We start from the raw sequence: 26,816 nt of genomic DNA, 5'->3' as shown, positions 1-26,816 counted from the left end.
AAGGAGTCTAAAACAATTATTGTAGAGGGTAAAAGGACAAATGGAAATATGCATAAATTGGAAGGAGCTACAAAACACTGCTTGATATCACAACTTGATGACAACTAGCTATGGCATCAGAGGATGTTTCATGTCAATTTTGACAACCCAATACAAATTAGTTTGAGGAGTGCAGTGAGAGATTTACCCAAATTAACTAAATCGGAGAATAACTTTTGCAAGGAACGTCAAGTAGGAAAGCTTATTATAAGCACATTCAAAGGAAATGAGTACTAGTCCAAGAAACTACTGGATTTGGTTCACACAAATCTTAATAGTCTGACCCAAACAAGGTGCCTAAAAGGTGAAAGGTATTTCATGTTATTGATTGATGATTATTATAGAATGACTTAGGTTGCATTCTAGGAGAGAAATCTGAAGCATTAGAAAAGTTCAAGATATTCAAGTCAAAACTTGAGAATGAGGTTGACAAGAAAATCAAGTGTTTAAGGTTAGACAGAGGAGGAGAATTCATTTCAGACGAGTTTAATGAATTTTGTGAGAAGCATGGCATCATAAGATAATTATTTGGCCCCCGGGCACCACAACAAAATGGTGTAGTTGAAAAGATGAACCAAACTATACAAGAGGAAACTAGAACTATGATGAAAGGAGAACAGTTAGAAGAAGTTTACTTGAGAGAAACAATTCATACAACAACATACACTCTTACAAAAAAATTGTATCAAAAGAAATATGGTAAGACATCCTATGAACTTTGGTATTGTAGAACTATGACAGTGAAATATTTCAAGGTATTTAGAAGCAAGTGATATATCTGAAGAGATGAGGATAATCTTGAAAAGTTTGACAACAAAGTAGATGAAGGCAAAGCATACCGATGTTACAACAAAGGTTGAATAAGATTGTTGAAAGTGCAAGTGTAAAGGTTGATGGAAGTACCCCAAAGGATTCAAAAACTATAATAGGATATGAATCCGATGAGCCTGAAGAAGAGAAAAAGAAAGAAGAAAGAAGAAGTGAAGAAAAAAATGATCAATATACTCCAACATCTACATCTGAGACTCCAAGCTATGTTCAAAAGAATCACTCAAAAGAATAGATTATTGAGGGCAAGAGTAAAGGTGTTATCACAAGAAGCAAGGCAACACAAGAACAAGTCTTGTTGTGTTTTCTATCTGAACTTGTGCCAAAGTTAATAGAATAAGATTCTAATGATCAGAACTAGATGAAGGCAATGAAAGAGGAACTAGATCAGATTGAGAAAAACCAGACATGGGAGTTAGTCAATAGATCGAAAGACAAGAATGTGATTGGAACTAAATCAGTATTCTATAACAAGTTGGATGAAGATGGAAAGGTTGTAAGAAATAAGGCAAGGCTGGTTGGCAAAGGATGCACTCAGATTGAATGCATCAATTTTGATGAAACCTATGCTCCAGTTACATGGATGGAGGAAATCCAGATGTTCCTAGAATTTTCAACATTTAAGGACTTCAAGGTGTATTAGATGGATGTAAAATCAACATTCTCAAATAGAGAATTGAAAGAACAAGTTTGCATTGAACAACTAGAAGGTTTTAGGTTGAGAGATGTGTTAGAATCAAGGAACACTGAGAGTGGGGGGGTTAATCAGTGTTCTGCAATTTTTAACTTTATTCAACTAATCCTTCAACCACTTAATACATATGAATAAAAGAAAGATGCAAGAAAAAAAACCAAATATACCCAACACTATAACACCAATATTTTTATGTGGAAACCTGGTTAAGAGAAAAACCATGGTGGGGATGAACCCATAATATAAATATACTATGCATGAGTATAGAAATATTACAAAGAGGAATGAACATGCATTCAGGCACACTGCCTAGAGATCAATACTCAAACAAAGAAGGGCTACAACCCTAGGATGAATCAATGTCTTACAAAAAAATTATTGAAGTATATGAACTAAACAATAGCATCTACAAATGCCAAATTATAGTTCGGGTTAAGCACATTTATAGAGATTTCACACTCTTCCTTATCCTTCTTTGATTCGCTATTCTACATTAATTCAGAGCATAAATCTCTGAATTGTGCTTGTGAAACTATGCACCATCGATCAAACACCTTTTTTCATACAATAAATGATCAATTACATCGACCTTATAGATCCGATACATGAAATCACATCGGCTACATATCGGCTCAAGAACATATAACATATTCACCAATCATGTATGAACAGACAACTGAATCCAATCTCCAATGCATATACAGACCAAAAAGAATTTTCCACATTCTTCCCAAATGTCGGCTAAACATCCTCAAACACAAAAACAATAACCAAATTGGCTCCAACAATTTTGCACAATGATCAATTACACAAGTTGTTCATACTATATTGTTCAACCCAAAATCTGATATGCTAGATCTTCTAACTTGCACATGAATTATCCCCAGAGGCTAAAATAATAGAATAAGGTATTCCAGATATCTATCAAGCTTCCCATATCTTTGAAACACAAAATATCCAACTAAAATTAAATACCAACCAAAATAAAGAACTCTGCCAGATGCTCTATTCTAACTTCACTGGACTTGACCAAATCTACACTCAAACTTTTGGTATAGGCAAATCATGAATTAGGGATAGAATCACTGAATGGAGTTGCCATCAATGGCAACATCTAATGACCTGTGTAGAGTCTCTTTTCAACAATCTCTCCCTTTGGCATTGATGGCAACATAGTGAAAAATGACAGTGTCAGAATTAATACCAACATATATACACTACAAAACTCAACATCTCAAAATTCCAAAATTCCAAAACCCCCCCTAACAAGAGTACAACATTTTTCACTTCCCTACATCTAGATGAAGGAGCAGAGTTTATATTCTTCTTTAGCTTAGGAATAGAGGCTTCTGGATAAGTTTCATTTGATACCAATTATTGGAATTAAGGAACACTAAGAGGGGGGTTGAATTAGTATCCTGCAATTTTTAACTTTATTGAAATGATCATTCAACCACTTAATGCATGTGAATAAAAGATATATGCAAGAACAAAAACCAAATATCCACAACACCAAGATTTTTTTGTGTGGAAACCTGATTAAGGGAAAAACCATGATGGGGATGAACACACAATATAAATATACTCTACAGAATCATAGTAATATTACAAAGATGAATACACATGCATTTTGGCACACAACCTAGAGCTCACTTCTCAAACAAAGAAGGGCTACAACTCTAGGAAGACTCACTGTCTTACAAACAAATTACTGAAGTATATGAACTAAAAAATAGCATCTACAAATGCAAAATTATAGTTCTAGTTAAGCACATTTACTGGCATTTCATACTTTGCCTTATCCTACTCTGATTCGTTGTTCTACATTAATTCAAAGCATAAATCTTTGAATTGTGCACGTGAAACTGTGCACCATCGATCACACACCTTTTTCCATACACTAAATGATCAACTACATCAGACTTATATATCTGTGTTACCCCTATATTTTTTCTCATTCGTAAAGCCTCATGATGAGATAAAAATCAGCTATTGTTAATGTTTTAATGTTGAAGTTTTTATGGCCAAACTCCATGTCGACTAAGAGATTTTAATTGTTTTATTTTTGGGTTAGCCATATACCCAAACAATTAAATCTCAAGTCTTATGTGCCATATGCAAAAATTATTTTTGTGTTATGCTCTACTAGGCCCATTTATTCTACAGTTAAAATTTCATAAGAAACAAAGCCCTCGGTAAAAAGTTATGCAGGTTTTTCTACGGAAGCCCAAATGAACAATTGTCATTGAACTTGAACCTTGAACCTTTTCAAAAATTTAAAATTTTGGGTTCAAGTTCAAAGTTTGAATTTAACTAGAGCAGGCTTTGTAATTTTTGTTCATTGAACTTGAACTTTGAACTTTTTTTTGGTTCAAGCCCGCAGGTTCAAGCGCACAGGTTCAAAAGGTTCAAAGTTCAAATTTCAGGTTCATTGTAATTTTTGGTCTTTGAACTTGAACTTTGAACCTTCTTTGGTTCAAGGTTCAAGGTTCAAAGGTTCAAGCATGCAGGTTCAAGGTTCAATTTCAGAGGTTCAAATTCAGAGTCCAAAGATTCATTAGATGCAGGTTCAAAGTGTGTGAGTTCAAAATTTCAAAAAAAAAATCAAAATCCAATAACATTGGCATGTCTAATGTTTGTAATTTTTAATGTAATCTGTAACCACAAATTTTCTAAGACAAAAAAATCAGTCTTCGTGCGAGGGGCATAACTATCAAGTGGACAGTTGGATCACACTAAAATGTTAATATGTTGTAGAAAACCTAGTTTTCTAAATCCTCACTAGAGCGATTGGAAAAATATTGTCGTGTTCAAAAGATATTAATCTCTGAGTACGGGTCTATTTAAATTTCAGAGATAAAAGATTTGAAGCAAAAAAAAAGAGTTGTCGGGAAGAGGATAGAAGATAAAGGAAAAGATTAATTAATAATCTTTTCAAGAATCAGTTATTGATAACTGAAATTATCAAAGGCTATATATATGTAATGAAAGAAAAGAGTTGGGGTTCTTCTTTTCTTTTCTTTCTCTTTCTGCTGTAAAAAAGAATGGGCAACATTGTTTTCTGGACTGCATAGTTTCATTTTTCAACAAAATCGAGTCTATGAGCTCACATTTTGGCATTGATGGAATGAAGAAGATTTTGTTGATTTGTGAATTTGTCAATATTTTCTTTTGATTATAATGAGCTTTGTTTCTCTTGTAATTACCTTTCATTTTCTTGTCTATTACATCAAACTATGTATATGCATTTAATTCTGAAACTTTGATTTCAGAAATAATTTGTATTTGGAAAGAAATCAATTGTTTGCTCATTGCCTAGATTTTTTAATCCCCCTTGTCCTTTGAGGCATGAGAGAGACTCAATTAGAGTCCAAGGCATTTTGATTCCATTGGAAAGGGTATTTTCGTGGGTGTGGATAATTAAGCTGTGTTTTACTTATCTTCGTTCACTTCATTATAAATCTGCTATTTGCATCTGTGTCATGGCTATGAGAAGATGTTAGTTGTCTTTATTGCTTTCCGATTTAAAGCATATTCAAAAAATATACATTTTTATCCAACAAAGGGAGTTGTACCTTCATATCAAAATTCAGAGAGCACTTGCATTCACCATTGCAAGTGACTCAACTATTGGTTCTTATTTTGTCTTTCAATTTGGGCATTTGAGAGTCATTTTTGAAAGGTATTTAAGAAGGACAAATCTGTTAACCAACAGATTTTTGGCGACTCTACTGGGGACTCAGAAATGAAAGATCAGTGCTTTCCTTCCTCATATTTATTAAATAACTCAGTGTGTGCAGGATTGGTGACTCAGTTAAATCATCATGGAAAATCAAAAGGTTGCAAGATTGGGGAAAAGACCAAATCCCACCATCTTGGAAATTCTTGAGATGGATGATAAAGTGCTGCATGACTTTTGGGATCGTTGCAAAGAAAGTATTACTGAAGTTGTAAAAACAAAGAAAAGTATGGAAGATGATCATGCATCTGCACTCTTATGGATGAGCCTATGCGCTCGGTTTCACAAGTTGAAAGAGCTGGAAGAAAGAAAAAATTTGTTGCAAGCACATGAAGAGAGAATATCACAACTTAAAGAGGAATTAAGAGTTGATGATGAGTATAATCCAGCTATTTAATTTTCTTTTCATTCTTACAACTATCCAGTCTTGAGTGAGCAAGAAATCCAAGGAGAAATGATTCAGCCTCATGAAGATTTAACATATGATCAAGACAACATTGGAGGTCTTGTGAGCTTGAATGATAAAGATTCATTGAAATATTTTTCCTCTATAGAAGTAGAAAGTTTCAGTTTTGAAATTATTGAAAATCAGCTTGTCCCAACAAGTTTTAAAGATGAAATTTTTCAGATTAACACACAGTCAGAATATGTAGCCTTCAATTTTATAGAAGAAGATGGTAAGAATGATTCTTTGCAAGATTTTAATGAATCTATTCTGGAGTCATTTCACTTTGAAGATACAATGATATTATTTGAAGGTTTATCTAGTAAGGCTTGTGTTAGAAATAAAACAAACTCTTTCTTTGTTGAAGATTTTTCTAAAAATATGAAAGAAAAAGAAGCATTTGAAATGAATCTAGAGCAAGAAAGCTGCCAAGTTGTTAAAGCATTGCAGTTTCCAAAATTTTTAGAGGTTTTGAAAGACATTTCTTTCTGTGAAGAGGAAATCATATGTCAATTTTTTTCATCCACTAAAGGAGAAGGCTCTTCTATAGTAAGCTCAGGTATTGATGCATTTCATTCTTTGTCTATGGATAGGGAGTTTTCTGATTTGATTGTAGTAAAGAAGATGATTTTTTTTCAGCTAGTGTAGATCCTATGCTTGATGAAGTCTTTCTTTATTCCAAGCTCGATATAAATGCTGACATTCCTTTTAAGGGTGGTGATTTTAATAATAGAAATTATAAAGATGATGCAACCATTCCTGCAAAAATTTCTGACTGTTATTATTTGCAATCAAAAATAGAAAAATGCTTGAATAGTACCATGCATGTAGTTCAAGAAAATTCAAAAATTTATGATGAAAGGTGGCTTTTTTAAGATGAGCATATATACAGGTTTTTCTTGCACATCATTAATCTGAGAGTTAGCAATGAAGCAATCACCAAAGGGTCATTGTTCTTAGTTCCATTTCATGGTCACAATCCATTGCTGAGGAAAAGCTCATATTTTTCCCAACCGGTTAACGATTTTGCATGAATGGCCTAGAGTTTCCCTGTGGTAAAGGGATTTCCCACCCATGTCTTTACCATTGATGTCAAAGAGGGAGTGTAGGGTAGTGAAAAATGTAATATTCATCTCAAGGGGAGTTTGGATTTTTGGGTTTTTGATTTTTGCAATGTATATTCATATTTGGTATTGATTCCAACACAATCATTTTTCACTAAGTGTTACCATCAATGCCAAAGGGGGAGATAGTTGTTAAGAGACACTGCATAGGTCATTTGGTGTTGTCATTTATGGAAACCCAAGTCAGTCTACCCATCCATGTTGTTGTATTAGATCATACCAAAAGTCAGAGTTGAGATTGGTTCAAGTTTGGCAAGCTTAGAATGGAGCATCTGATAGAGTCCAATATTTTGGCTTGTATTTCTTCTTAGGTTAATATTTTTTGTTGCAAACCTTAAGGAAGGTTTGTGGATGTTTAGACCACCTTATTCTATACTTTTAGCCTCCAATGATAATTTATGTGTGAGTTAGAAGCTTCTATGTATCGGTTTTTGGGTTAATGGCCGACTTGCTTGGATAATCCTTATGCAGATTATGTGGAATGATCTTAGTGATTGTTTTTGTCATCCAAGTTTTTTGTTTAGCAATCTTAGTAACATGTAATCAATTATTTTGGTTTGCATTAGTATTTAGGTTTAGATCTAGTTGACAGTTTGTACACACTTCATACAGTGCAAGTTTTCTTTAGCCGACATGAAATTTGTTGGTATCCTAGATGGGGTTTACACTACAAGAAGCATTAACCAAGTTTATTCTTCAAATTATCTATGGAGAATCCAACTCCAATTATCAATATATTATAGGACTTGGACCAACTATGACAAGGATCTGCAAAACCCAGGAGGGTGATCCCTTAACGAATTTATGATCTCTATGTCATACTCACAAGTTCACTAAAACAAAGCAGACAATCTCAAATACAGGTTCAACAACAGGGAGAATGCCCAAGGATGGAAAATCCTTCAGTGATCCTTAACCTAATTGGAGAATGAGATGGATATGCGTGCAATAAACATACATAAATTAAAATGTATTATGATAATCAACATTTATGTAACAAATACAGACAAAATGAGCACAAACTGATTGTGAAGGCTTTGAACAAGCTATGACCAGTGCCTTATTCCATTAGGCAATTAAATTCATGAAATAAAAATTGAATTACAACATAAATTATCTGATAGCATACTGATCTAAGAATAAATTGCCTTACAATACGTCTCAACTATGATCCAAGCTCAAATTACTTATTAAAATCCCTGTACAACCCTACCACTTTGCAATTTCATTTAAGCATTTTAATTGATCCCTTAGATCAAAGCATAAAAACAAATCACATACATCACAACAATGCACTGAAAGAAAGAAACCCTTGATTCACTTTCATTCAAAAGATAGTAGAATCATACACTAGAGAGAAATAAACTTGAATTCTATTTCATTTATTCAAATGCTATATCTATCATAAAACAATATAAATTTTAGTCTTTTGAAACCTGCATAAAATATGACATAAGATTCATTCTATTTTGCTGTGTAAAAGACTTACAATTTTCTCTTTTTCACCTAAGACCTACTACAAGGGACCTATGACTCTAACCTAGCAAAACTCAGTACAGAAATCAAATTCTGAACCTTGTCTCATGGCCTCGAATTTCCTTTTATTAAAAATAAGGGAGCAAAAAGTTGTGGGCCAGAGGAGACACCTGTCACTCAAAAATGACTGGTTATCCATAATTTTGTTACAAAATATTTCCCTTGAGGAATGTCACAACCAAGACCAAATGTTTGCAACTGATTCATCTTGACACTTTATGCACTTTTTCTATTTTTGTTGTTGTTGATGAAGATCTGATATGAGGCTGCCTTCATGTTGCTCATGTCCAAAAAGTAACTGCTGGAAAGAAACAAAACTTCTTGCCAGACTATCACATCACACAGTTAGCTAACTAACTATTTGTTGTCCTTATTTATCCTTTAAGTAAGTATTACTCTATTCACCATATTCTTCATTTTATGGCCATTTGAAATTCCTAACCCCATCATCTTTTTCTCTGTATTGAGTATACTTAACTACCACTTGATTTGCATCTCTTTCAAAAGATTCAAAAAATGTTCTTGTACATATTATCTTGTCCATGCTATCCTCTAGCATGCCAATGTCTAGATCTTCACAAATTAAGTCCACTTGAGTGTTGATGACTCTTCTTTCCAAAATTGTAAAGGCTTAATTTCCCCACTTTCATTCCCAATACCTGGGAGAAGTGTTTCATTTAGCTCACTGAAACTTCTCATCAACTCCCTTATTTTCCTTTCTATATTTTCTAGCAGCATCTAGGCTTCCTGCATTGATTTTACCAACAAATAGGTTGGCTAAAGTGTAGGTGGCCTCTTAGCATAGTACTTCGAATCCATTGACATTATTCTAAGCTCATTTTCCTTTTGTAACCACTTTGTAAACAAAGGGATTGCAATTTCCTTATCTCTGTCAAAACGTTGAATAACATTCAACAATAAAGAACATAAAGAATAAATGTTATTTAATCTACTGTCCACCTTCTCATTCAAATAAGTTAGCATTGAGCTAACTATCTCTCTTTTCTTAATGGAAGATTGATCTTTTGACTCCTTTAGCTTGTTTTGTAACTCACTAATTTTCTCCAAGATTTGGGCTCTTGTAAGATCAATTGATCTAGTGGGATTAGTGTCTTCATCAACATATGGCACTAATGGCATGATTGGAATATCAATCTCACAATCAAATTAAATTGTTGCATCTATATGCGAGATAGGTGGAGACCTAGATGTTGATGGGACTGATGAAATTGTAGGAACTGAAGAGGATGATCCTATCCGTTTTTGCTCGAGAAGCTAAACTTTAGTCTGTAGATCCGCACACCTCTATTGAACTGCATTATAATCATTGAAAAGATTCTCAAACTTCCTCATTAGTTCCTCCTTTTCTATAGCCTCCATTTTTTAAGTTTCATGGGCTAATTTGGCCACTTCAACAACTAACTTTGATGCCTAAACATTTGAAGTATCAGCGGCTCTTTTTATAATGAGGGTTCCCTTGAAGTTTGGATTTATATAATTGATATCATACCTCTCAGGCCCTTGTTCTAGTGCCCATATTGCCAAGGTTACATAATCATCTACAAATTTTGATCCTTTCAGTACCAACCTTGCTTATTCTTCTGAACTTAATTGTTGATCTTTTGATTTCCTAATTGCATCAAAAGCCACTACATCAGTTATGTCCCATTCTAGAAAAATTAAAACTTTGGCCTAATTTATGATCATCATGCCTACATTTGTAGTGGTTCTTTTGAATTCTTCCATCATTTCTTTCTTGACCTCTTCCAGATTCTCTTAATCACACCTATTTGGCCTTTGGTCCTTTCTCTCATTGCTTCTCCTCTTATACTCCTCTATCTTTACTTTCCATACAAGTTGTAGGAAGGTGAGGCTTCTTACAAAGGCTTCATCCTCAAGAAATCTATCACATGCCTCTTTCCTAGCTTCTCTAAAGGCTCTACCCTAAATATCTTGAGGAGTGAGCTCTAGCTCCAAAGTGGGAGGCACAGGAGGAATACCAATCTACATATCTATTTTTGCAACTACAATGGTATCCTCCTCCTGTTGCTCTTCCATATGTTGCTCCTCTCTTTATTTTTCAACCTACCTTGGAGGTGAAAGATGCACATGTGGTGGTGAAAGAATTTTTTCTGATTCTTCGAGATCAATGATCTTGACCCCTCTAGAATTTTTTACTTGTACCTTTGGGTTTGGCTCTATTTTCATTATCTTCTTTTTCTTCCTCCTGACTACCTTTTCACTATCATTGCCACTCCCATCTTCACTACTTGTTTCTTCCCTTATCCTCTTTATTACAACACCACCTTTTGGAAGAGGCACAAAGATAGGTCTACTTTCTTCTGTCCCATTTATTCTATGAGGTGGAGGAGGAGGTGAACCTGGTTGTGTCATTCTCATCTGATGAATTAGGGTTGCTTTAGCTGATGTGATGGGTGTAGACTGTTGTATATTTTTTCTCTCAGCTTGTCGATCGCAAACTTCCTCAAGTCTGGTTTTCTTCTCTGTCAGCACAAGAATTAGTTCATCAAAATTGTTCATGACAAAATCAACTTTGGCATATAATGGAGTGAATTTTTTTACTGGATCATAATTGGGATCCATTTTCTGTACTATAGCCCATATCTTCCTAAAAGCTATCGATTTCTCCTTCCTCCAATCCCGAGTCATGAAATCAACTTCATTTCTTATTATATCCTCAGGGAAATTGTACTCATGGGGAAATGGGCCTCCTTTTATTCTTTCCCTCAAAAATATTGTAAAATCCCTCCAAGTCACTATGTGTGACTATGCTAACCTCTAAATGATAAGGTGCAAAAATCTTGTCAAAATGTACATATCCCTCTTTTATAATTACAAAGTATGGATTGATAGCATAATCGGGTAAAATAGTCCCTTTGCCTCTACCTTTCAACTCCTTATCATGTATACAACCTATTTTCCATATTACTTCAACAAAACCTAACCTTAAAGGAACATTAAAAGGCAATACATGTGGTTGACTAGGGAACCCATAGACTCTGATAACTATACTAACAAGATATAGGATAATATCCCCCCAATTGTGCTCAATTTTCAAAAGTAGTAGCCTTTCCTTTGGTCTTATAAAATCATGCAGCTATGTGGGGATACTTGGTGGATTTAATGTTAATCTTTGCCTAAATCTAGAAGCAAAACCATTATCAAACCTCACAAAAATGGCTTCCTTCATGTCCCAAGACATGTCCATAATACATAGTTGCACTAGTACCTCAATATTATCAATTGTTCTCTTAAGATTCATGGTACCTTCAAAATAATCTGCATTTCTATATAAAAATATGTACATTAACAATGAGTACCAATATGAGTGAGTACTAAATACATCATTCTTAATATCTTACAACCCTTCATGAATATTTTCTTCAAGGTACGGGGCAAAGTCAAAAACCACTGTAGTACATAAGTATACAATATCTATATAAATTAATTATTATTGACATTCTTAATTACTTCGAATGGTTTGTTGAAAGGTTCAATTTTGGATAGCAACAATAGTCGACAATGGTTGACTTCCACAAATTGTACCTACTAATTGTTTTATTAAGTGTAAAAATCTGGTTACAAATAAAAGTTCAGTAGTATTACAATTAATGAACGAACATATTTAATAGTTGTAAAATTACCCTCTAAAATTTGCATTTCATCCATTGTTAATTGGTTCATATCAGTAGAGAAGGGCAATCGATGATGTCAACTATTCTCTTGATCGTCCAAAGCTACAATGACATATTTTTTAACATATGAAATAAGAGGAAGAATTATTACTATAAAAATAATAAAAATAAATGTACGTACTATGTTGTTCCCTGATAGTAGTCATTACTTCTTGTATGGCTATGCTAGAACAATTTAAGACCCTTTTTTCCTTTTTCTTTTTACCACCTATAGAAAGGAACTGGAATTGTTCATGCTTTTCAAATCTTTCATTCATTTCTTGTTGATTGTTATTACCTCTTCGATGAAGAGAATTGACATTTGTGTATTTTTCTTGGATTAAACCATGGTGATATTTGTCTCATGGGAAATGTCTTCTGAGCTAGGGATTGATGTAAGATTTGAAGATGAAGCAAGAGATGGATGGAAATCTCTTTTTAATCTTATAACACATTTAGTAAAAATACCACCTTACCTTTTCAAATTTAATTGAGGATGATTTTCCTTTTTGGAACTTTTAATGGCATTGAATAGATTACATTGGCTAGTGGGGTGCTTTTTCTCATTGACATAAACATATCTTATTTATTTATTGGACACTCCCTTAAGATGCATTTATTATGACACCCATGGTAGTAAATTAACAAAGGTTATATAGTTTTATTTTTAGCCTAAATTTTATCCAATGTGGTATTTAGTTAGACCAAAATGTTTGTTTTAAATTTAGGATTTCTTCCATTAGCGACCCTATTTCTATGTCGTCATTCACATGCTTAGAATTCCTAAACTCTCCCCTTGTCTTGAAATAATTTTTACAGAACTCTAATTTGTCAAGGAGGAAAATATTTGTTAGATGGTGCCCTTTCCCATAAGATTGAGGGATTGTCAAGATTCTTCTTCTAGACCTATTAGAAATGTTATTTTACATTAAATTTAAGGCTCAAAGAAATTCAAGATGATCTAGATTGGGGTTGTGATCCTCCTTCAATGATCTTTTCTATCTTTTTAATTAATATATCATTTATTTGTTTGTACCTAATATAAATAAATAATTAATTGATAATAATAATAATGATGCAATATTCCTCTAAAAGAACACAAGTTAGAATTCTTGTTAGTTATCATAAATCTCTTATAAATTTCTCTTTTATGTGCATACTTTCTTTATAATATGTATCATTGCTCTGATGGTATGATGAAAGAATAAGTATCCAGTAAATTACTGAGAGAGGGTGGGGGGGGGGATGAGTCAGTAAATTGAAAAACTGATACAAACTTTCCCAATCTCAATCTCAATCACACAAAGTAAACTTATCAATACAATATCTCTGTCAAGATAAAATATCATAAGTAAAACCGGTTGACTATTATAGCAACTTAACAGTAAACAATGTTAAACTTGAAAAAATCAAAATGCTCTATCATATGTCAATGCCTTATCAGAATAGTTAAGTAGTTAATCAAATCAATCATAAGATCATAACCAAAAAAACATTCACCACATGACACAAATATTTTTGATGTGGAAACCCAAATGGGAAAAACCCACGGTGAGATGAGACTCACAAGATAACTATCTGAACTCTTCTGAAGTTCGCCCTATTAGGAGCCAAGTTTGTTAAAGCTTTTACAAAAGTTCTGTTAAGAATCACCCAGTTAAGGGATTGACTACAAATGTCTTGTTAGAAGAAAGTACCCTGTTAGGAGTAACCTCGGGAGAGGATTTGAGAATCCAAGCTAATGGATCACTTTGTTAAAGGATTTAAGAAGTAACCAAGCTTGTTAGAGATTACCCGGTTAGGGGATTTCAATTCTTCTATAATTGTTAGAAGACAACAGGATTTGCTTGATCTGGCTGAATAGAACTACACTTTCTTGATCAAATCCTTTTAAGTTTCTATCTGCCTTTACTCAAACTACAGATTAATTAACTGGTTCGACAACCACACACTCAACTGATTTCTACCAACACCTATACAAAACAACTTCGTTGACCTTATAACAAATCAATTAGGTTGATAACACAGCAAAAACCTAATTCTCTCATAGAGATTACAAACAAATCGGTTCAAGTATGACCATTGCATTTACATAGCAATCTGTACACATTAATCAAGAAAAGTCCAATTGCTCCTTGATCACAGCTTCATCAGACTTAGTAACTCATCACATGCTTTGTGTAGATAGGAAATGTGGAAATCATCAAAGCAATGTTAACATTATTAGCCTAGTTCAATCACGAAAACTGAAATGCAATGATAACAATCCTAATTACATTCAATAGAGATACATGAAAAACAAGACATTCAATTCAAATGCAAACCATCATAAATGTGAAATGTCTCCTCAAGAATTCTCCATTGTCCTTCTTTCTCCTTCAAATTACTTTGTTTTGTGGATCTCACCTTCAAATGCATAAGTATAATATGAAAGCAAGATTGGCAAGACGAGACGACAACATAAGGTTACTAGAAGTGTGATTGATTTGACCAGGGATCAGGGACCTTGATTGAAGAAATTCATCCAATTTATAGACAAATTGGAGAAAAGACAAAATTAGCATGAATTTGATTCGAATGGAAATTTCAAATCAAGAATGACAAATATGACAAATTATGACAAATTTGCACTTTCTATGCAAGATTGATTGATTGTCAATTATGACAAAATTATGACAAATTTCTATGTCAAAATTAATTGATTGTCAATTATGACAAATTATGACAAATTGAAATGTCATTCCCATGAAATTAGGAGAAATATAGGAGAAAATTGAAAATTAGATGAATTAGAAATTAGGAAATTAGAAAATGAGGAAATTAGGAATTAAGTGAATTAATTAACAATTTTTCATTTATTAATTTAATTCACAAAAGAGGGAGGAATTAATTAGCCAATTAAATGAACATTTAATTGCGATGAGAAGACTTAGGATAAATAAACTATTTTACCTAGAGGGAGAAATGACAAACAAGGTTAAATGAATAAATCATGAAACCCTAGAAGATGAATTAGAAATGCAAGGATGACAATTAGGTCTTGACAAAAGATAATTGATGCAGGGTCGATTTGATCATGATTCAGACTGATAAAGGACCAATGTTGATAAATGATTAAAATTGGTTGACAAATTGACCAAGATTGACAAAGAGACCAAATTGATAAGTGCCAATTGACATGATTGAAGAGGACAAGGATCGATGACGAATCGATCGCAAAATGACAAAATTGGCAAGGACAAGGATCAACCAAAATCATGACTGAAGATTGTTATCGACAAGAGCAAATTTGAAAGCGAGACAAATGAAGAATGTAGAAGAAAGACTCGATGCTCGCAAATGATAAAGACCAAGTGCATGACATAGAACAAATGTTAATGTGATGCAAAAACCCTAAAATAAGGCAATGTGCAAATGTTAAAGTATGACTCCGCAAGCATTGACCATTTTTAGACATCTACACTTTGAATTGGATGCAGTACACTTTGCTCATTCCCTAGAGAAAAACACGCCAAAACAATTTGAACTTGTCTTCATATAATGATCACATGTGTCGTCATCATTACCGCTCAACATTAGATCATAAACCAACATAACCAATTCAACAACCTTAATTGGCTAGGGTTTAATAAAAACAACGGGTAGGTTTTACCAGTTACATTACATAGATAGGGTTTAACCTCTTATACCAGTTACAGGTTCAACACACAAACTTACATATCAGTTTACAATGTCTTCCACAAAGCTCTTCCTACCTGTTACAGGACAATATCATTAATATCATTACTGATTAATTGACATCAATGACAACATAACATGTCATTAATGCAATCTTCATGCAAATGCCAAAAATATCCCCCTTTGGTACTGATGGCAATACAAATATCAACGCCTGTTGATTATTGTTGTGATTGTGAATAGGAATCCTGGTTTACATTACCAAGTATTCAGTATGCTCTCCATGTATTTATCTTGTTAATGGTTTTCCTCCTCATAATCACATAATACTTCGCCCCGTTTGACAACAATGGCAAATTGAAAGTAAATCATGTAATTGCGAATGTCACTGTATAACAACAATAATCTGCAACTTAACGCTCCCCTTGTGGAATAGCTTCCACTACTACACCAATTCTTCTATAAAATTATGCAAGTGGTTCAGGGACTTATGCAATCAACATCATGCTCAACTAACCTCATGAAGGGTTACAACCCCTATTTTACTTCTAAGATACTCAAATGTAGTCTTAGGTAGAGGTTTGGTAAAAATATCTGCAAGTTGTTCCTTGGTAGAAACATGCTCTAAGATAACATCTTTGCTCTACACTTTTTCCCTCAAGAAATGATACTTCAATTCAATGTTCTTGGTTTGTGCATGTGAAACAAGATTCTTAGAAATATTTATGGCACTTGTATTACCACATAAAATCGTTATAGGTTTTGAAATATCCATCTTAAAACCTTCCAAAATGTGCCTCATCCAAATAGCCTGTGTGTAATTCATATAAGTTGCAACATACTCAGCTTCAACAATAGATTGTGAAGTACAACTCTGCTTCTTACTACTCAACCAAACAAGTCTTCCTCCAAGAAAGAATGCTCCACCAGTTGTGCTTTTCTAGTCATCAACATTTCCTGCCCAATCAACATCTTTGTACACCTTCAAATCAAAGTTTTCTCCATATGGATACCATAATCCATAGTCAACAGTGCCTTTCAGGTATCTAAAAATTATCTTGGTTGCTATCAGATGTGTCTCCTTGAGATTCTTATGGAATCTAGCAACTATGCCAACCGCATGGGCTATATCTGTGTTCTGTGAACAACATTGACCTGCATTCTTTCTCATCAATAGACTTAGATTCATCTTTCTTAGAAAATTGAAAATTAGATGAATTAGAAATTAGGAAATTAGAAAATGAGGAAATTAGGAATTAAGTGAATTAATTAACAATTTTTCATTTATTAATTTAATTCACAAAAGAGGGAGGAATTAATTAGCCAATTAAATGAACATTTAATTCCGATGAGAAGACTTAGGATAAATAAACTATTTAACCTAGAGGGAGAAATGACAAACAAGGTTAAATGAGTAAATCATGAAACCCTAGAAGATGAATTAGAAATGCAAGGATGACAATTAGGTCTTGACAAAAGATAATTGATGTAGGGTCGATTTGATCATGATTCAGACTGACAAAGGACCAATGTTGATAAATGATTAAAATTGGTTGACAAATTGACCAAGACTGACAAAGAGACCAAATTGATAAGCGCCAATTGACATGATTGAAGAGGACAAGGATCGATGACGAATCGATCGCAAAATGACAAAATTGGCAAGGACAAGGATCGACCAAAATCATGACTGAAGATTGTTATCGACAAGACCAAATTCAAAAGCGAGACAAATGAAGAATGCAGAAGAAAAACTCGATGCTGGAAAATGATAAAGACCAAGTGCGCGACATAGAAGAAATGTTAATGTGACGCAAAAACCCTAAAATAAGGCAATGCGTAAATGTTAAAGTATGACTCCGCAAGCATTGACCATTTTTAGACATCTACATTTTGCCCCTCTTTGAGACAATGTGATTTCAAGCGTTGTTTCAAAGAACAATAATGAAATGCCCCAGACAATAATAATGACATATGCATGCCCCCTCGAGGAATTGGCCAGAAAAAATGCAAAAAGAGGCCAAGTGATCGATAAGAATGACAGAAGATGATAGGTTCGAACGGACTGCCAAGACTGACGGAAGAAATGTTTGTAAGAAGAAATTAAACAGAGGACAGTTAGAGATGAAGGAAAACTTGCTTTCACAAATGCACATAAGTAGGTGAGAACCTTTATTTAATGTAGCAAAGAGGATGTAGAGCATCATGGCATTGAAGGCCAGAGCTGAAATGCAACCTCTACTGCAAAAGACAGACACATCGCACACAAGGAATAAGTGAAGCATCCTAGGGTGCATACATCAAGGGTCAAGGTATGTGTGGCGTTCACAAAGAGAAGGTACTTATCACAGACACCCAATGATATAGTTGCCCCAGTTTGTGACAAACATTCCACAAACAACAAACACCACAAAAAAGGACCATGAACCATCCCAGTCACTCTAAATCACTCAGGGACATCATCGAGCGATATAGGAACATGATCAAAGATAAATCAATAAATGATAAGACTCGCTAATTCCAACAAGTCAAACAAACATCTTGATCTTCATTGTCAAAAGTTGAAAGTTTTGATAGGACGATCATGTTGTCTGGTTTCAAGACATGCAGTACCCTGTCTTAGACAGGACACAATCTAGTTTCGAGTATACCACACCCTGTATAAGACCCATGATAGTGTGCCAAGGACCAATCATATTGATGTTGACGTTTGATTGAGAAGACAATTGTGATCAGTTTGAATGTCTGGTTTGATTGAAAAAGTTCATCTGTGAATGCATGATTTGTAGTAAAGCGTAGTGTGTGATTGAGTGTCGTTGGATGTATGCTCAATGATCTGTCTATGTGCAGAGGGTACCATTTATTGACAAAATGCAAAATGCCAAAGAAATTGTTGTTTTTGGATTTTGATGTTTTGAAATTTTTTTGTTCATTTTTTTCAGAACTTTATTTGACTTTTTAGGGATTTATTTCAGGACAGTTTTTTGATTTTTTTTGGATTATTTCAGAACATTTTTCAATTTTTATGATTTTTTTTAGGACATTTTTCAATTTTTTTTGGATTATTTCAGAACATTTTTCAATTTTTATGATTTTTTTCAGGACATTTTTCAATTTTTATGATTTTTTTTTTTTTTAGGACATTATTCAATTTTTTATGATTTTGCCCCTAGTGTCTAGCAAGGCAAGGAATATGACAGGTAAATAAATAGGCTTTCTGAAATGATGGTGGATAGAGGGAAGACAAAGGCCTTTTATCATGGAGACAATGCAGATGCAATTTTCAAGGGCTATGGCATGATGGGACAAGAGATTGGATATGAGAATGTAAAGTAGGAACATGGCATGAGGAACATGTCAAGAGGTTTTTGAAACCATGTTTAAATTTTGCATCCTTATGTCAGATCAAGATCAAGGAATGAAAAAGAGTGTATGGATAGTGATAAGATATGGATAGGATAAGAAAGACCAAGAATGGATAAGGGACATGGACTGAGGGTCGGGGTAGGCTAAGGGATAGTGGCAGAAAGTTGCAATAAGACAGGGAAGATGGATGAAAGGTTGTAATTAGCAAATGGATAAATGACCAAAAGCTATGATAGACTAAAAGCTGCAAACAAGATGCATGATGCTCATGATGATCCTTAGCCTTGTCAAGATCAAAGGTGGAAATGGGGATATGGACATGAGGGACAATAGGATATGAAGGGGTAATGACAGGGGTTCGATAGGATAATGGAACAATGAAGGACAAAAGGATATGATAGGATAAAACCTGCCCCCAAGTGTGGTGTGCAAGAAGTTCATAAATTATGCATGACGCCTGTTTGCCAGGTTTTCATCATGGTACTTGCCCAAGGCGCCTGTTTGCCAGGTTTTCACCAGTGGACGAATTATTTTTGCTTTACTTATTTTTTTCTTTTTCTTTTTTTTTTCTCACTTTTTTTTTTTTTGATTGACTTTTTCAATAGAAGATGGACAAATGATAGGGGATGGAAGAAGGACTCAAGCGTCTTTTTGTTTGGATAGTAGCCTTGAAAAAAATGGACCATGACCTTTAAAAGTATGCTCAAAGACGTTGGTAGGATAAGGATATGGAATAAGAGATGAAACTAAGGCAAGGATTTATGCAAAGGATCGGATCAAAGGGATCGAAGGATGGAAGTATGCATTGGATAATGGATAGGGTATTGGAAGAATTGGGCTTCATTGGATGGAAATGAAGGCAAGATCAACATTGGCACACACCTTGAGGGGTGATGGACTAATGGAGGAAAAATGGATCTCAGATTGTGAGATTTGGATGGAGGAATAGCTTGGGATTTTGGGACATAAGGGCCCAAAATGGATGAAGAAGGTGATGGAGGAACAAATTTGAGAGGGTTGGATGGAGGAATATCAATTTTGGATGCCAAGTTGGATTTTTCTTTTTGTGCTTCAAGAAGCTACTTAGGGATCCACATGGTTTTTGATTTTTCATGCTTTTGTGGTTCCTTGGAGTGCATTGCTTGCACAAGGGATTTAGGAACCCATATATATTTTGACTTTGCTTTAATTTGCTCAGTGGGCCTTTGTGGCCTTTTGGATATTTCTTTTTCTTTATAGATCATATTGTTCTTTGTTTTGACATGTCAATTATATTGGACATGTTGATCCTTGAATACATGTGGATTGCTAGACTTATGGCGTTTATACTTGGCATCCAAATTGCTTGGAGGGGGAAAGGAATGCATGGATGGATATGAATGAAATGGAGTTCTTTTGGATGGATGAAATTTACTCAAGGATGTGTGCCTTTGCTAACCTTGCATAGAGGATGAAGGGATATAAGGACCTAACATGGATGGAAGGGATGATGGGGAAGGGATATGTTTGGATTGTGATGGAGGGATACCAACGTCTTGAGAGTGAGTTGTGTAGACATGACCCTTAAGATCTTCTTTGATATGGAGGGATTCTTTCTCATGAAGGTCTACTCCTTTGCCTTTATGAATATCTTGACTTGTAGGATACTCTTTTCTTTGGGAAGAAGATGTGAGTCCATTATGAGGTGGATATGATATGAGAGAAATAATGAGATCTTGAAGTGGATCAGATTGCACCAAAGTGGAAGAACCCATTATGCATGTCGAGGGTTCATGAACATCTTGCACTGGCACATTAGAATCATGAGGGAGATTAGGATCATGAGGGGGACTAGGATTGTGTAGTGGACATGGTTCAATGATAGGCTCTTCAAGAGATGGAATGGGAGAAATAATGGGATCATCAAAAGGAATGAGATCTTGGAGTGTATATGGAGCATTAAGACAAGGAGATGGAGGAACAAAAGGATCTTGTGGAGGATCTGAAGGAAGAATTTGATCTTGACAAGGAGGAAGATCATTGGAATCCTCTTTAAAGGTGCTTTGCTCTTGACTTTCAATGGGATCATCGGAAAGGATGGAAGGGATATCTTGAATGTCAATGGGATTTGAAAGGACATTTTTTTCATGAAATGGAAGGGGATCATTTGGGATTGGATGGACTGGGATATCTTGATCTTTCTTGGGGAAGGGAGTGTCAATAGGGCTTTGGATAGGATGGACAAGAATAGGGGAATCATCGTGAGTGTCTGGGGAAATGGGATCTTGGTCAACAATTGGATGGGATGATAAGGTTTCAAGATCTTGATCTTGATTTTCTTTAGGACACGTTTCTTCATGCTCTAAATTATCCTCTTGACATGGGGTTGGACTTTGGATATGCATGGAGGATTCTGACAAGGAATCAATGTTTTGGTATGAAGGAAATGTACTTTGAACATTTGTGATGGATTTTGGCAAGGAATCAATGCTTGAACATGAGGAAGAGGGACTTCGAATGGGGTCCTCTAAAACAAGTAATGGCAATAAAGTGCATGGTGGCATTGGGTCTTGTATTTCTGAAACATGACAAGGATGTGCATCATGAATTGGATTATCTTGGCAATCAATTATGGATAGCCCTTGGGTAATTGCGTCCTTGGGTGTATTATTTGATGAGGACAATATGGAAGGTTCTTGTGAAACTTCGAAAGGTGTAGGGATAGATGCCACTGGAGAGTCAATTTGTTTGCGGGGGGATGAGGCATTGCTAGACATAAGTGTATTATCTTGATCTTCCTCAAAGAACTCACTTGGTAGTTTCCTTAAGATCATTGCAATAAAGCCACCTTTCTTTCGAGGTTTTGACATGGTTGTATCTAGAATTTGAACTTGTTTTGCAAGGAGTTGGTTCTGATCTGATGTCATGTTTTGATATTGGACTTGGTTCAATTGTTCTGACATGTTTGAAACTTGGGTTGGTGTGTGCTGCAAGTTTTGTTTTTGAATGTTTGGTTGTGGTTGTTGACATTGATATGTTGATTGAACTTGTTGATATTCCACCATTGGTTGAACTATTTGTGGACATTGTATAGTTGGTTGGAAATATTGTTGAACTTGGACCATTGGTTGTGTTGGTTGTATATGTTGGACCATTGGTTGTGTCTGTTGGAAATGTTGGAGTTGTTGAACAATTGCTTGTGATGGTTGAAAATCTGATTGATAGTAAACACCTTCTTATTCTTGTTGTGGAGGCACATAATGCTATTGTCTCTTTTCTTGAAATTGTTTCATCATCTCTATTTGTGAGAGGAGAGCTGGTATGTCTAACCGTTCAAGAAGAGATCTTACATCAATTGGCTCAATCTTTGGATTTTGACCTAGAAATTTTTGAAACATTTTGGACATTTGTGATCTATTCTTCTCAATGTTTTTCACTCTTTGTTCCAATATCTCCTCTTCTTGAGCTAGTTTCTCCTCTAGTTTTTGTATTTGGAGACTTGTTTCATCATAAAAAGTTTGATCAATGTTGCTTTGTTGTTGGGTTGGATAGAATTGTGATTGCATTGGATTAAAATTCGATTGCATTGTCGGTTGATACGTCAAACTTTGTTGCATCATTGGTGCTTGGAACCTTGTTTCAATAGACATGTCACTATGCAAATGGAATTTTTAAAGGATGATGTATGATATGCAACTAAATGCAACCTAAATAGATGAAAATGTAATCTATGGCAAGAATGCAAGCTATGCTTTTGTTGTTTTTCAAGATTTTGACAAACTTTTTGGAATGCAAATCTAAAAAGAGACCCTTAGGAAATTGAAATGATGTCTAGACCTCAAAGGACAAAAGGACAAAATGACAATGTCTCCCCTATATGCTTGGATACTAAGCTAGGTTTGACCAAATGACATGGATGACAAAAAGACAAAAGTTTGATAAGGTCTAGACTTCCTAACAATAACTTTAGGGTTTATTCAAAGATTTGGATTACTCAAGTATGACAAAACCTAGTTTTGACACTATATGCAAAGGGAAAATTACTATGCAAATGACCCTAATATGATATGATAATGACCTAAGCTTGATGAAGAGACCTAGGGTATGCAAATGTGACCTAATGTATGACAATGTCAACCTAAGGCAAAACCTAAGATTGAACTATGAAATGGTATAAACTTAACCTTGGTAGTTGACAATGAATTTGCAAAATACAAACCTAGGATGAACCTAAATCTAAGTGACATGAATGTTGAGACAAGATTTTGAAAAATGTTTGACAACCATGTTTGAAGGTGTTTTGAACTTTGTTGAATGAAATACTCTTGTGTTTAACCTTGTTTTGAATCAATTTGTCTTGTTTTTGAAATGACACAACTCAACTTTTTGACAAGCAAAGAAGACAAGATATTTTAACTTAGACTCAAGACAATCATGCTCATTCACATATTTCTTATGGTAGGTAAGGACAATAGGTACTTGAGAGGTAGACTCATTATGAGATTCAAGGAGAATACATAGATGCTTGACCCCACGGGCTCCCCTCCATGGCACTCACTTCTCAGGGCAGCCAAGCATCAGTCCCCATGGAAATCTCCCCATGGCGAACTTAATATCTCTTCCAAGTATCCGAACTCCTCCTTCTCAAGCAACTAGAAGGATTTTTGGCCTCTAAATACAAGGTGTTAAATAAGGATTTCTGTTAAGCGCTACTCCTTGGTGTCACGCAAGCGTGATTGAGACATAGGCCCACCAAGATACCAAACAAATGTAGTCGCGCAAGAATGATTTAGACCGTGAGGCCCTACTTAGATGTTGATATGAGAAAGAGTCCAAGGGTCATCACTTCCCAAGTAACTACAAGTCCCACATAACCCTTCCTTCAAAGCTTTCGCCCGTCAGGTATTTATTTATAGTGAGTTAGAATGCCAAGGTATTCTAGCTATACTCACTTTGGGTCATTCCCTTCTCATGATTGTCACTTGCTTGCAAAAGAAAGCAAATGGTCGGGAAGGCAGGCCCTCTAAAGGTAACAAACAATCTGAACCAAGAGAATGGTATCGAAGATCTGGATTTCTGATCACCCTAAGAAGGATGAGAGCATACTCTCCTACTCCAATATCAAACTCAACAATCAAAGCAAACACACATTCATTCCTTCCTATTTAGAAATCATACTAGGTGCCTAGATATGAATTACAAACACAAAGTTTAGTTGGAGTCAAAGGCAACTTGCAAAACCACCAAGTCAGAAGTTTAATTTGCTTGATCTTTGACTAGCAAACCTACATAAACTTCATTAGTAGTTTCATCTTTGTCTTTGCCATGCATAATGCCAAGGTGCTGCACAAAGAATCAGTACCAAAAAACCAAAAAGCAGAAACAGAATGCAAAACAAAACAATTTGCAAGTAAAAAACACTTCTTTTTACCTCTGTTTCTGGCCCTACACAGGCGCAGAATGTCTCACACAAGCGCAGAATGCAGTAACACAGGTGCAGATTGTCCTTGACATAGGCACAAAATGCTTGACATAGGCATAGATTGCTTCACACAGGCACAGAAGTTCTCAGAAAACCCTGCATTACCCTATTTCTTGGGTTTTTCACTTGCAAATCAACTCAAAAGCACTCAAAAGCATGATTAGGGGGTTAGTTCACATCGGGTTCACCAATTTATGTAGATAGGAAATGTGGAAATCATCAAAGAAATGTTAACATTATTAGCCTAGTTCAATCACGAAAAGTGAAATGCAATGATAACAATCCTAATTACATTCAATAGAGATACATGAAAAACAAGACATTCAATTCAAATGCAAACCATCATAAATGTGAAATGTCTCATCAAGAATTCTCCATTGTCCTTCTTTCTCCTTCAAATTACTTTGTTTTGTGGATCTCACCTTCAAGTCCATAAGTATAATATGAAAGCAAGATTGACAAGACGAGACGATAGCATAAGGTTACTAGAAGCGTGATTGATTTGACTAGGGATCAGGGACCTTGATTGAAGAAATTCATCCAGTTTATAGACAAATTGGAGAAAAGACAAAATTAGCATGAATTTGATTCGAATGGAAATTTCAAATCAAGAATGACAAATATGACAAATTATGACAAATTTGCACTTTCTATGCAAGATTGATTGATTGTCAATTATGACAAAATTATGACAAATTTCTATGTCAAAATTGATTGATTGTCAATTATGACAAATTATGACAAATTGAAATGTCATTCCCATGAAATTAGGAGAAATATAGGAGAAAATTGAAAATTAGATGAATTAGAAATTAGGAAATTAGAAAATGAGGAAATTAGGAATTAAGTGAATTAATTAACAATTTTTCATTTATTAATTTAATTCACAAAAGAGGGAGGAATTAATTAGCCAATTAAATGAACATTTAATTGCGATGAGAAGACTTAGGATAAATAAACTATTTAACCTAGAGGGAGAAATGACAAACAAGGTTAAATGAATAAATCATGAAACCCTAGAAGATGAATTAGAAATGCAAGGATGACAATTAGGTCTTGATAAAAGATAATTGATGCAAGGTCGATTTGATCATGATTCAGACTAACAAAGGACCAATGTTGATAAATGATTAAAATTGGTTGACAAATTGACCAAGATTGACAAAGAGACCAAATTGATAAGCGCCAATTGACATGATTGAAGAGGACAAGGATCGATGACAAATCGATCGCAAAATGACAAAATTGGCAAGGACAAGGATCAACCAAAATCATGACTAAAGATTCTTATCGACAAGACCAAATTTGAAAGAGAGACAAATGAAGAATGCAGAAGAAAGACTCGGTGCTTGCAAATGATAAAGATCAAGTGCACGACATAGAAGAAATGTTAATGCGACGCAAAAACCCTAAAATAAGGCAATGCGCAAATGTTAAAGTATGACTCCGCAAGCATTGACCATTTTTAGACGTCTACACTTTGAATTGGATGCAGTACACTTTGCTCATTCCCTAGACAAAAACATGCCAAAACAATTTGAACTTGTCTTCATATAATGATCACATGTGTCGTCGTCATTACCGCTCAACATTAGATCATAAACCAACATAACCAATTCAACAACCTTAATTGGTTAGGGTTTAATAAAAACAATGGGTAGGGTTTACCAGTTACATTACATAGATAGGGTTTAACCTATTATACCAATTACCGGTTCAACTCACAAACTTACATATCGGTTTGCAATGTCTTCCACAAAGCTCTTCCTACCTGTTACAAGACAATATCATTAATATCATTACTGATTAATTGACATCAATGACAACATAACATATCATTAATGCAATCTTCATGCAAATGCCAAAAATATCCCCCTTTGGCATTGATGGCAATACAAATATCAACGCCTATTGATTATTGTTGTGATTGTGAATAGGAATCCTGGTTTACATTACCAAGTATTCACCATGCTCTCCATGTATTTATCTTGTTATTGGTTTTCCTCCTCATAATCACATAATACTTCGCCCCCTTTGACAACAATGCCAAATTGAAAGTAAATCATGTAATTGCAAATGTCACTGTATAACAACAATAATCTACAACTTAACGCTCCCCTTGTGGAATAGCTTCCACTACTACACCAATTCTTCTATAAAATTATGCAAGTGGTTCAGGTACTTATGCAATCAACATCATGCTCAACTAAC

The sequence above is a fragment of the Cryptomeria japonica genome, chromosome 9 (genome assembly GCF_030272615.1).
Source record: "Cryptomeria japonica chromosome 9, Sugi_1.0, whole genome shotgun sequence".
Classification (NCBI taxonomy): domain Eukaryota; kingdom Viridiplantae; phylum Streptophyta; class Pinopsida; order Cupressales; family Cupressaceae; genus Cryptomeria; species Cryptomeria japonica.
Note: the sequence above shows the minus strand (reverse complement) of the source record.